At 40.9% G+C, this 13,521-nt stretch overlaps 1 pseudogene; it reads left to right on the top strand.

The window, feature by feature from the left end:
* Nucleotides 1–6,155: 6,155 nt before the first annotated feature.
* LOC109578973 (protoporphyrinogen oxidase-like) lies at nucleotides 6,156–9,279 on the top strand (annotated as a pseudogene).
* Nucleotides 9,280–13,521: the final 4,242 nt, after the last annotated feature.

The raw sequence follows: 13,521 nt of genomic DNA, 5'->3' as shown, positions 1-13,521 counted from the left end.
ATTTCACCATCATCTTAACCATTTCATCATCTTTTCACAATAGCTTTATGGAGGAAACAATTTAATTCTTTGCCTGTGATGGTTAGCGTTAGTCACTCAGTCGTGTCCAACTCTTGCGACCCCAGTAGTGCCCGAGGCTCCTCTGTCCATGGGGATTCTCCAGGCAAGGATACCAGAGTGAGAAGCCATTGCCTTCCCAACCCGGTATTGAACCCAGACCTCCTCCTGCATTGAAGGCAGGTTCTTACCGTCAGAGCCACCATGGAAGCCCCCCTACAATGATACATAATGCCAAGTATATCTTTCATTAAGATACAAGTGAAATTAACATGATTTTCAAAAGTGACAGATTTTTTTTTTTTCACAATAAAATGAAACCTGAGATCATTGGAGGGCAATGAACAAAGATAAGATTTAATGTTAGCCCTTTTTGACTATGCCTGTCCATTTACCACAATTAATGTCACAGGTTATTGATGCTGAATATTACAGTGTTTTGAGAATAATTAACTTTTTAAAGTCAGGGGATATTAAGAAATGTATTCTAGATTCTTTAGCACAAAGCATCCTTCCTGCTTTTAGGAATTTTTCAGATTTTTGCAAAAATATGTATTACTACACTCCAGTATTCTTGCCTGGAGAATCCCATGGACAAAGGAGCCTGGTGGGCTACAGTCCATGGGGTCGCAAAGAGTCGGACACAACTGAGAGACTAACACACACACACACACACACACATACCCATGAAGGCTTCCCTGGTGGCTCAGACGGTAAAGCGTCTGTCTACATTTCGGGAGACCCAGGTTCAAGCCCTGGGTTGGGAAGATCCCCTGGAGAAGGAAATGGCAATACACTCCAGGACTATTGCCTGGAGAATCCCATGGACAGAGGAGCCTGGTAGGCTACAGTCCATGGGGTCACAAAGAGTCGGACATGACTGAGCGACTTCACTTTCACTTTCTATACCCATGAAAGTAGTGTTTTTAACAAAATAGAATTATTATAATCAACCAAAAATTGAACTAGCCTATAAGCAAAAACTGAGAATAGTTAATGTTTAGTCTTTTCATAGAATATTTCATTGTCCTTAATTATGCAAACAAAATAATGTAGAATCACCAAGCTATATTCAGAGTAAAATGATTCACTGCAAATGGTTTATTAACAACAAAGAATAAAAATAGACCAGGTATTCTATTAAAAACTCTAGACAAACTAGAAATTAAGCTAAGGAAAATAAGAGATAGAATCAAATATAGGATAAAAGCATAAAAATAAAGCCACGAGTAGGCTTTTTGGAAAGACCAGTAAATATCTCAAATCCTGGCAATGCAAATAATGGAGAGACCACCCATACAGAGTGTTTGAATGAAGGGATAGAACAGAAATATTAAAGCAATTAAACATAGAAATGATAAAATAAAAAATGCGAAGTGAAATTTTGAAAATACCAGCTACTAAAAACCTTAAGTAGCAAATATAAGTAATGATCACTCTAGATTTTAAGGATTCACTATTAGGTTTTAGCCTGGAGTACCTCACATGTGAGTTCTTTCAGATCATTCTTAAGCTATTTCTCAATAAAGAAAAAAATCTCCATTAAAAAAAAAAAAAAAAACTATTCCAGATTTCTGTTAGAAATCTTCGAGTTAAGGCATGTATATTCTCATCATTTTCTTAATAACTGACAGAAATAGTGGGAAGAACATAAGTCATCATCTACATCATCACAATAAAAGAAGGGATAATGTCTACAACAACCTCAAATTATAAAGCACTGGCCAAATTTTGCTGAGAGCTGAGAGGTACTCTTGACCTGCAAAATAAGGAATGGAACTCTTATGGGAGATGTGGACTGTCCCTGTAGAGACTTGGTTCAAAACCACAAAAATGCAAGGAAGTACAGCTGAACAATATACCTTATTATGGCATTTCCAGGCATTTCTACTTTCTCTGAACAGCCCTCCTAGTTGAAGTAGGTACCTGGGGTAGGGTAGAGGAACCCAAGAAAAGGAAAGTTGCAGTTACAGATTGCATCAGAGAGGTTACAGGGCCATATAATAGTTAATAATGTTAACCTTTATACAACAATTAGTATGTGAGAGGTGCTACTCGAGACTAAATGTTATCTTGCTAAATTTTCATAACCTATCAAAGAGTTATTACTATCCCCATTTTACAGATGAAGAAAAAAAGATACAGAAGTAAAAATACTAGTTACCGAACCTTGAGCTAGTAAGTAGCATGCCTGCTAAGTTCCTTCAGTTGTGTTTGAGTCTCTGTGACCCTATGAACTGTAGCCCGCGAGGGTCCACCATCCATGGGATTCTCCAGGCAAGAACACTGGGTGGGTTGCCATGCCCTTCTCCAGGGAATCTGCCTGATCCAGGAATTGAAACTGTGTTTCCTCTGTCTCCTGCATTGACAGGCATTTTTTTTTTTTTTTTTATCACTAGCACCACCTGGGAAGTTCCAGAGTCTGTATTTTTCATTATAACCCTCTGTGACTTGCCTTCTCCTTCCTTCCATTTCTATTATACTTTTCCCTAGGTCAATAAGATAGTGAGAAGGTAAAAGAGATCAAAGGGGAAACTGCAGATTGCCAGGTCACATCGTATTCTTCCATAGAATGTTCTTCATCTGAAATCTAGCAGATAAATTATACAAAATTGGGTAAAAGTATTAAAAGGAAATCAATGATATATGTTGTAAAATGAATTGCCTGAAGAAAGATAGGAAGGGTTCACTCTAGTAATTCTCGCTTTTTTGTTATCCAATAAAGTATAGATAATGTCATTCTAAAAATAAGAAAAGCTCAGATGATTATATGATAACAGGATAATCTGAAAAGCCAGTTGGAAAAGCTCAGAAGGAATAGAAAAGAAACCTTACACATTACAGAATGAAAGTAACAAAAGGTAGAGAAATAACAAACTCAAGCAAAGATAGAATGGATGGCTTGGAAGATCATCTGAAATGCAGCAATAAGAATAAAGGTTTATTAAAGATTTGTTGTTATTGTTCGGTTGCTCAGTTGTGTCTGACTCTTTGTGACCCCATGGACTGCAGCACACCAGGCTTCCCTGTCCTTCACTATCTCCTGGGGCTTGCTCAAACTCATGTCCATTGAGTTGGTGATGTCATCCAAACTTCTCACCCTCTGTGTTCCCCTTCTCCTCCTGCCATCAATCTTTCCCAGCATCAGGGTCTTTTCCAATGAGTCAGTTCTTTGCATCAGATGGCCAAAGTATTGGAGCTTCAGCTTCAGCATCATCGTTTCCAATGAATATTCAGCATTTATTTTTTTTTAGGGTTGACTGGTTTGATTTCCTTGCAGTCCATGGGACTCTCAAGAGTCTTCTCCAACACAACAGTTCAAGAGCATCAGCTCTTCAGTGCTCAGCTTTCTTTAGGGCTTCCCTTATAGTTCAGCTGGTAAAGAATCTGCCTTCAATGCAGGAGACCCTGGTTCAATTCCTGGGTGAGGAAGATCCCCAGGGGAAAGGATAGGCTACCCACTCCAGTATTCTTGGTCTTCCCTGTGGCTCAGATGGTAAAGATACTGCCTACAATGTGGGAGACCTGGGGTCAATCCCTGGGTTGGGAAGATCCCCTGCGAAGGGAAAGGCTACTTACTCCAGTATTGTGGCCTAGAGAATAGTCCATGGGGTCACAAAGACTTGGACAGGACCGAGCAACTTTCACTTTCAGTCTTCTTTATGGTCCAACTCACATCCATACTGCTGGAAAAACCACAGCTTTGACTGCATGGACCTTTGTCAGCAAAGTGATGTCTCTGCTTTTTAATATGCTGTCTAGGTTTCTCATAGCTTTTCTTCCAAGAAGCAAGTGTCTAATTTCATGGTTGCAGTCAACATCTGCAGTGATTTTGGAGCCCTCCCAAAATAAAGTCTCTCACTGTTTCCATTGTTTCCCCATCTATTTGCCATGAAGTGATGGGACCAGATGCCAAGATTTTCATTTTTTGAAAGTTGAGTTTCAAGCCAGTTTTTTAACTCTCTTCTTTCACCTTCATCAAGAGGCTCTTTAGTTCCTCTTTGCTTTCTGCCATAAGGGTGGTGTCATCTGCATATCTGAGGTTATTGATGTTTCTCTGGGCAATCTTGATTCTAGCTAGTGATTCATCCAGCCTGGCATTTCTCATGATGTACTCTGATACAAGTTAAATAAGCAGGGTGACAGTGTGCAGCCTTGACATACTCCTTTCCCAATTTGGAACCAGTCTATTGTTCCATGTCAGGTTCTAATGTTTGCTTCTTGACCTGCATACAAATTTCTCAGGAGGCAGGTCAGGTGGTCTGGTATTCCCATCTCTTTAAGAATTTTCCACAGCTGGTTGTGATCCACACAGTCAAAGGCTTTAGCATAGTCAATGAAGCAGAAGATGTTTTTCTGTAATTCTCTTGCTTTTTCTATGATAAACAGATGTTAGCAATTAGATATCTGGTTCCCCTGCCTTTTCTAAATCCACCTTGAAGATCTGGAAGTTTTTGGTTCACTTACTCTGGAAACTTAGCTTGGAGAATTTTGAGCATTACTTTGCTAGCATGTGAAATGAGTGAAATTGTGTGTTAGTTTGAACATTCTTAGGCATTTCCCTTCTTTGGGATTGGAATGAAATCTGACCTTTTCCAGTCCTGTGATCACTGCTGAGTCTTCCAGATTTGTGGCATATTGAGTACGGAACGTTCACAGCATCATATTTTAGGATCTGAAATAGCTCAGCTGAAATTCCATCACCTCCACTAGCTTTGTTTGTAGTGATACTTCCTAAGGCCCACTTCGCACTCCAAGATGTCTGGCTCTAAGTGATGATCACACCATCATGGATATCTGGGTCATTAAGATATATTATTTTTTTTGTATAGTTCTTCTGTGTACTCTTACCACTTCTTCTTAATCTCTTCTGTTTCTGTAGGTCCATACTGTTTCTGTCTCTTCTTGGGCCCATCTTTGCATGAATGTTCCCTTGAAGTGAAATGAAGTGAAAGTCGTTCAGTCATGTCCAACTCTGTGACCCCATGGATTATTCTGTCCATGGAATTCTTCAGTCCAGATAACTAGAGTGGGTATCATTCCCTTCTCCAGGGGATCATCCCAACCCAGGGATCGAACCCAGGTCTCCCACATTGCAGGTGTATTCTTTACCAGCTGAGCCACAAGGGAAGCCTGAAACATTCCCATATGCTACTGGTAAGTCACTTCAGTCGTGTCCAACTCTGTGTGACCCCAGAGATGGTGGCCCACCAGGCTCCCCCATCCCTGGGATTCTCCAGGCAAGAACACTGGAGTGGGTTGCCATTTCCTTCCTCTAATTTTCTTGAAGAGATCTCTAGTCTTTCCCATTGTGTGGTTTTTCTCTATTTCTTTGCATTGATCACTTAGAAAGGTTTTTGTATTTCTCCTTGCTATTCTTTGGAACTCTGCATTTAGATGCGTTTAGGTGGGTGTACCTTTCCTTTTCTTCATTGCTTTTGTTTCTCTTCTATTCTCAGCTTTTGTAAGGACTCCTCAGACAACCATTTTGCCTTTTGCATTTCTTTTTCTTGGTGCTGATTTTGGTCACTGCCTCCTGTATGATGTTACAAGCTTCCATCCATAGTTCTTCAGGCACTCTGTCAGATCTAATCCCTTGAATTTGCCACTTCCACTGTATAATCATAAGGGAGTTGATTTAGATTATGCCTGAATGGTCTAGTGGTTTTCCCTACTTCAGTTTAAGTCTGGATTTTGCGATAGGAGTTCACGATCTGAGCCACAGTCAACTCCTGGTCTTATTTTTGCTGACAATATATAGCTTGTCCATCTTAGGCTCAAAGAAAATAATCAATCAAATTTTGGTATTGACTATCTGATGATGTCCATGTGTAGAGTCTTCTCTTGTGTTGTTGGAAGAGGGTATTTGCTATGACCAGTGCGTTCTCTTGGCAAAACTCTGTTATCCTTTGCCCTGCTTCACTTTGTACCCCAAGGCCAAACTTCCCTGTTACTCCAGGTATCTCTTAACTTCCTACTTTTGCATTCCAGTCCCCTATGATGAAAAGGACATTTTTTGGGGGTGTTAGTTCTGGAGGGTCTTATAGGTCTTCATAGAAGCATTCAACTTCAGCTTCTTTGACATTAGTGTTTGGGGCATGGATTTGGATTACTGTGACATTGAATGGTTTGCCTTGGAAACAGGGGTCATTCTATCATTTATTATAGACACAAAAGGTAAATAAGGGAGGTCTAAAATATGCACAACTGGTATTTTTGAAAATGAGGACATAACAGATTGAACAGACTCAAATATTAGGTGTCAAGGAGGATGAATTTCAAGAATGCAGTGAGATTCAATACTAGAAAAAGTAGTTAATTACTTTTTACATTATCAATAAAAAATATATTGATAAATGCTAAAAAGGCATTTGAAATTTGAAACACATCCTGATTTAAAAAAGATAAATTTAGTGAAATAAGATTAGATGAAATTGATATGTAAAAAATAATCTCAAGCTATCAGGCATGTTTAGTTGTTGAAAGACTAGATTTCGTCTCATTAAAACCACTATAAGAGCAAAGCTTCTGTTCAGTTCAGTTCAGTTGCTCAGTCATGACTGACTCTTTGTGACCCCATGGACTGCAGCACATTAGTCTTCCCTGTCCATCACCAACTCTGGAAGCTTGCTCAAACTCATGTCCATTGAGTTGGTGATGTCATCCAGCCATCTCATCCTCTGTCATCCCCTTCAGTCTGTCCCAGCATCGGGTCTTTCCTAATGAGTCAGCTCTTTGCGTCAGGTAGCCAAAGAATTGGAATTTCAGCTTCAGCATCACTCCTTCCAATGAATATTCAGGACTTATCTCCTTTATGATTGACTGGTTGGATCTCCTTGCAGTCCAAGGGACTCTCAAGAGTCTTATCCGGCACCACAGTTCAAAAGCATCAATTCTTTGGCATTCGGCTTTCTTTATGGTCCAGCTCTCACATCCATACATGACTGCTAGAATGTGGTTCACTGGAGAAGGCAATGGCAAACCACTTCAGTATTCTTGCCTTGAGAACCCCATGAACTGTATGAAAAAGTGAAAAAAAGCTTCTGGTATTAATTACTATTTACCTTTATTCTTTAATATTAGCCAATTCAATTAGATGAGAAAAATGATTATATTAAAAACATAAATGATAAAGAAGTAATGTTGACTCACATTTTAAATGGTTATAATGAATAAGCATATCAATAAAAATATGTAAAGTCTAGAAATAGAAGAAAATATAGTAATTCTGTGAAAATACTTAGCCTTGATAGTAATCAAAGGCATGCAATTTAAGACAATAAAGGCTTTTTCCTATTAAATTACAAAACTAAGCTTAATAGAAATATTCAAAATTGCCACTTGTGAAACAAACATTCTTAGGTACTTTCAGTAAGACTACGTGTTTGTACAGCCTTTCAGAAGTCTTGGAAATAGTATTAAAAATGTTACTACAGTTTGATGCAAGCATTTCACCTCTAGATGTTTCTCCTGAGGAAATATAAGCAAGGATGTGCCTTAAACATTTTGTTTTTTTAATAACAGGAAATTACAGATACCTGGTTTGGTTATGATCTATTGTTAAGAAACTGGTCAGAAGGTTTTGTTTAATTTTACTATTAAAAAAAGATTGAGAGGAGTGGGAGGGAAAGCGGATCCCCGAGCCCTGAACGAGCAGATAGCGTGGGTGTGGCCCTTATCCACCTCCCCTGTCCCCCAGGAACGCCAGTGGGGTGATGCGCTGAGACCTCATTTTTCTCGTTCCCCTCATGGTGCCTCTTCACCCACAGGTTTCTTCATGGGCTGGACTGTAGTTGTGCTGGTCAGAAGGTCAGCGGCTTGGCTGCCAGTTACTACCTGATCCGGGCCCCCTGTCCCTGCCAGGTGGTCTGGGTGGAGGGCAGCGAGCACCTGGGAGGCTGGATCCGCTCAGTATGAGGGCCAGATGGTATTATTTTTGAACTTGGACCTCAAGGAATTTGGCCGGGGGGCAGCCCTGGGAGTCTGGACCCTGCTCCTGGTTTCTGAGCTTGGCTTGAACTCAGAAGTGTTGCCTGTCCTGGGAGGCCATCCAGGTGCCCAGAGCAGGTTCCTGTATGTAGGTGGTGCTCTACCTGCCTTGCCCTCTGGCATCACGGGGCTCCTTTGACCTTCACCTCCCTTCTCCAAACTTCTGTTCTGGGCTGGACTGAGGGATTTGACCACCCCTAGTGGCAAAGACCCTGATGAGACTGTACACAGTCTTGCCCAGCGTGCCTTGCTTCTAAGGTGACATCTTTTGCAGTGAAGTGTTTGAGCTCACAGCATTAGCTCAGCATCAGGTCCTGTTTCCCAGTCTCTTCCAAGCTGAGCAAACCCATCGTTCCATATTACTGGGGCCGCTGCTGGGGGCAGGGTGGGGCCCACAGCTGGGTTCAGCACTTATTCGCCAAGCTCAGGCTGAGTGCATCATGATGCCAGTAGTCACTCCATGGAGGGCTGGAGACAATGCCCCAGGCCCTTAACACCCACCTGACTAGTAGGGGCGTCAGTGTTCTCCAAGGCCAGCCTGTCTGTGTGCTCAGTCTCCAGGCAGAAGGCGCTGGAAGGTGTCTCTAGGGGACAGCAGCCTGGAGGCGGACCACATTATTAGTGTCATTCCAGCTTCAGTGCTCAGCAAGCTGCTCTCTGCTGAGGCTGCCCCTCTGGCCTGTGCCCTGAGTACCATCACTGCTGTGTCTGTGGCTGTGGCAAATCTGCAGTACCAAGGAGCTCGTCTACCTGTCCAGGGATTTGGACATTTGGTGCCATCCTCAGAAGACCCAGTCATCCTGGAAATTGTGTATGACTCCATTGCTTTCCCTGAGCAGGATGGAAGCCCCCCTGGCCTCAGAGTGACTGTGATGTTGGGAGGTTCCCGGTTACAGACACTAGAAGCCAGGGGCTGTCTTATCTCAGGAACTGTTCCAACAGGAGGCAGAGAAAGCTACTGCGACTCAAGTAGGACTGAATGAGCTACCAAGTCACTGCTTGGTCCATCTACACCAGAACTCTATCCCCCAGTATACATTAGGCCACTGGCAAAAATTGGAGTCAGCTACCCAATTCCTGGCTGCTCAGAAGCTGCCTTTGACTCTGGCCGGAGCCTCCTATGAGGGCCTTGCTGTCAATGATTGTATGGAGAGTAGGCTTCAGGCAGCAGCCTGTGTCTTGGGCACAGAACCTAACAGTTGGTCCTCAGCTCCCACTTCTTGCCCCTGGTAGCAGGGATTCTCTCACCCATGAAAATAAAAGTTGCTGAAACTTGAAAAAAAGAAAGCTTGGAAGTACTGCTGCTGCTGCTGCTAAGTCGCTTCAGTCGTGTCCGACTCTGTGCGACCCCATAGACAGCAGCCCACCAGGCTCCCCCATCCCTGGGATTCTCCAGGCAAGGATACTGGAGTGGGTTGCCATTTCCTTGGAAGTACACAGAACAAAAATTGTGTACATCTAGGTGGCAGGATGAGTTTAATTTACATTTTATGATTTCTTCAATCATCTATTTGTATAAAAGTTTGTAAGAACTTTTAAATATATCATGTTACATAGAGAAAACAATATATATACATATATGTATTTATTATTTGATTCCAGATGCCAATAAAAATGCTTAGGAAAAAACCCTGAAATTTAAAATGTTAATGGTAGCTGCCTCTGGGAAATGAAATTATGAATGATCATTATTCTTCATATGCATCTTCCTGTACTTTTCCAAACTTTTTTCTTTTCTGTAATTAAAAAAAAAAAACAAATTCCAAAAGCAGAGTAAGAAACATGAAGGAAAGTAACCTTTACCCTATTCATTAAATTAAAATTTGCTCTTTTTTTTGTTAGTTCCTTAATCCTTGATTTTAAGTGTGATCCCAGTAGGGGGCTCATTTGAATTGTTTCACTTTCACATCCATATTTTATATTTCCTCCAGGAGACTTATTTTGAGGAAATATACAAATTAAGACTATATTTTAAGAAATGAAAGTAAAAAAACCACCTCACAGTCCCATGCTTCTGATCATTTCAATTTTCAGTTCTCTTGGACGAGACACAGGACTGTCTCTCTTCATGGTTTTCATTTCATCAATTTGAAGTTGAAGTAATGAAATGGGAATAAAAAGATTATCTATACTGAAATAAAGCTTAATGGAGCTCCATGTTCCTCCTCCTGTATTTTCTCCTTAAATTGTAATGTTATCATTTATCTTAGTTTGATTAAGAAAAGAAACCTTCTTGCCCCACCCTCCTGCTGCCTATTATAACCCTCCATTTCATACAGCTCCTCAGAGCACTCTTCTAGTTGCTGGATGGCTTCTCCTTTATTCTCCCTTTCTTTTCTTACACTATTCCTTTGCAATAACCCTGCCCCATTAGGGAGAGATGATGTTCAAGAAGTAGCCAAAGCCAGGTCAGTGCTGATGCTCAGTCATGTACAACTCTTTGTGACCCCATGGACTATAACCCAACAGGTTCCTCTGTCCATGGAATTTTCCAGGCAAAAATACTGGAGTAGGTTGCCATTCCCTTCTCCAGGGGATCTTCCCAATCCAGGGATTGCATCTCTTGTGACTCCTGCTTGGCAGGCAGATTCTTTACCACTGAACCACCTGGGAAACCCTGATAAAAAATGAAATTTATTTAAAATTCAAGTAATAGAAAAATATGGGATAAATAAAATATCATTTAAAATCCCAACACAGAAGTGTATTTTTTTGTTTGATTTTTTACAATTTATTTATTTTTAATTGAAGGATAATTGCTTTACAGTATTGTGTTGGTTTCTACCAAACATGAACATGAATCGGCCGTATGTTTACCCATGTGCCCTCCCACTTGAAGATCCCTCCCACCTCCTCCCCATCCCACCCCTGTAGATTGTTACCTGGGTTGAGTTCCCTGAGTCATACAGCAAATTCCCATTGGCTATCTACTTTACATACAGTAAAGTATGTTTTGTTTCCATGTTACTCTCTCTATATATCCCACCTTCTCCTTCCTCTCCAACAAGCCATGTCCATAAGTCTGTTCTCTGTGTTTGCAACACAGAATTATATTCAGTGATATCCACACATTGTTAGTATCTCTTGTCTGGATGTACTCAGATTGAGGAGCATGACTAGATCAATAGCAAGAAGCAATTTAAGAAAAAAGGCATCAATCTATACTCAAAAAAAAAAAAAAAATACTGAATTTACCTTGAACTAAACCAAAAGAAGAAAATTAAATGGAAATAATTTCTAAGTGAAAAATTAGCATTTCATCCGCAAAAGACATTAGAGGTGTTAAAATGTTAGTCACTCAGTTGGTGTCTGACTCTTTGCGACCCCATGAACCATAGCCTGCCAGCCACCTCTGTCCATAGAGAATACTGGAGTGGGTAGCCATTCCTTGCACCAGGGGTTCTTGCCAACCCAGGGATTGAACCTGCATTGCAGGCATATTCTTTACCATCTGAGACACCAGGGAAGCCCTGGGTATTAAAAGACAACACTAAGGTTAAAGAAAAACAGCTTAAGAGAAACTTTATAACGTCATACATATACAAATATGTTCCTATATGTATGCATGTATTGTGCTGTGCTTAGTCACTCAGTCGTGTCTGACGCTTTGTGACCCCATGTTCTGTAGCCCGCCAGGCTCCTCTGTCCATGGGGATTCCCAGGCAAGAATTCTGGGGTTAGTTGTCATTTACTTACTTGGTGGCTTACATTTACTTGCACATGAAATCCTAAGGAAAATAAAAGTAATAAATCTCCCACTCCTCTTACTCCCTTTCATGGTCTCCAGATTGGATAGCTAGACAAACAGATGTAGGTATTTTTGCCCCCCACTGTGGTCATCCATCGCTTTTCAGGCAGACCCAAATTTCTCTAGTAGCTTACCATTAGGGACTGCGGTTTGTAAATGAAAGATGGTAGGCTGGTGGAGCACTGATGGAGGACCCTGCCGGCATTCATGGGGTCTTTCTAAGAGCTAGGATTGAAGCATTGCCTAGATAGTAGTTTCTCATGTTAATACTCTGACTGTACTTCATGTGAAGCTTGTAATGTATATTGAGATTCTTGGCCAGCTCCTCTCATTATCACTTATCCTCCAGTGCTGGAAATATTTGCTTCCAATAGATCATTGCTATGCCTTCCACTAGAATTGCCCTGAGCTTTTGGGAACTGTCTCATCCAAGGTTACCCTCCCTGGAGGCCATGGCCTGTGGTCTATGACTGAAGAAGGATATGAAGACTCAGCCCCGAGGCTCAATTTGGGATAACTGTGAAGGGTCATTCCAAGTCCAGAGTTCCTTGTAGGATTGAATGAGATTCAGTTGCAACCGCATTGTAGGTCAACTTCATCTTTGACCCAGAGTCGCTTTCCTCACTTTATTACAGCTGTATCTTTTGAGGGTATTCCCCAAAATACCTCTGCAGAAAATGTAAGACAACATTCTCACCACTGGTGATAAATAAAATATTCAGTAAATTTTTCATGAAGGTAAAATTTAAAAGTTATCTTTTATCCATTCTGGTGTGTTACAATGTCCTTTAAAAAATCCATATGGATGCTAGACGGTAATTACAATGTATAACATCAGCTCTGGAATTTCTTTCCAAGCAATAATGCCAACAGAAAGAAAGGGAATACAATGAAATCATAAGTTGACATTTCCTTTTTCTTGTCCTGATTGTGACCATGCTAGAGGGAGTAATTGCACTCAAACTACAACACAATTGCACTCATTTCACATGCTAGCAAAGTAATGCTCAAAATTCTCCAAGCTAAGCTTCCACAGTACATGAACTGAGAACTTCCAGATGCACAAGCTGGATTTAGAAAAGCCAGAGGAACCAGAGATCAAATCGCCAACATCTGTTGGATCATAGAAAAACCAAGAAAATTCCAGAAAAACATCTACTTCTTCATTGACTACGCTAAAGCCTTTGACTGTGTGCATCACAACAAACTGTGGAAAATTCTGAAAGAGATGGGAATACCAGACCACCTGACCTGCCTCCTGAGAAACTTGTATGCAGGTCAAGAAGCAAACATGAGAACTGGACAGGAAACAATGGACTGGTTCCAAATTGGGAAAGGAGTACATCAAGGCTGTCTATTGTCACCCTGCTTATTTAACTTATATGCAGAGTACATCATGTGAAATGTTGGGCTGGATGAAGTATAAACTGGAGTTCTCTAGGTTGCCCGGAGAAACATCAATAACCTCAGATATGCAGATGATGCCACCTTTATGGCAGAAAACTAAGATGAACTAAAGAGCCTCTTGATGAAGGTGAAAGAGGAGAGTGAAAAAGCTGGCTTCAAACTCAATAGTCAAAAAACAAAGAATGGGAAAACAAAGATGATTGCATCTGGTCCCATTACTTCATGGCCAATAGATGGAGAAGCAATGGAAACAGTGATAGACTTTATTTTCTTGGGCTCCAAAATCATTGGAGATGGTGACTGCAGCCATGAAATTAAAA

The sequence above is a fragment of the Bos indicus genome, chromosome 26, assembly GCF_029378745.1.
Source record: "Bos indicus isolate NIAB-ARS_2022 breed Sahiwal x Tharparkar chromosome 26, NIAB-ARS_B.indTharparkar_mat_pri_1.0, whole genome shotgun sequence".
Lineage (NCBI taxonomy): Eukaryota > Metazoa > Chordata > Mammalia > Artiodactyla > Bovidae > Bos > Bos indicus.
The sequence above is the reverse complement of the archived record's forward strand: the minus strand, read 5'-3'. Positions and strand labels throughout refer to the sequence as shown.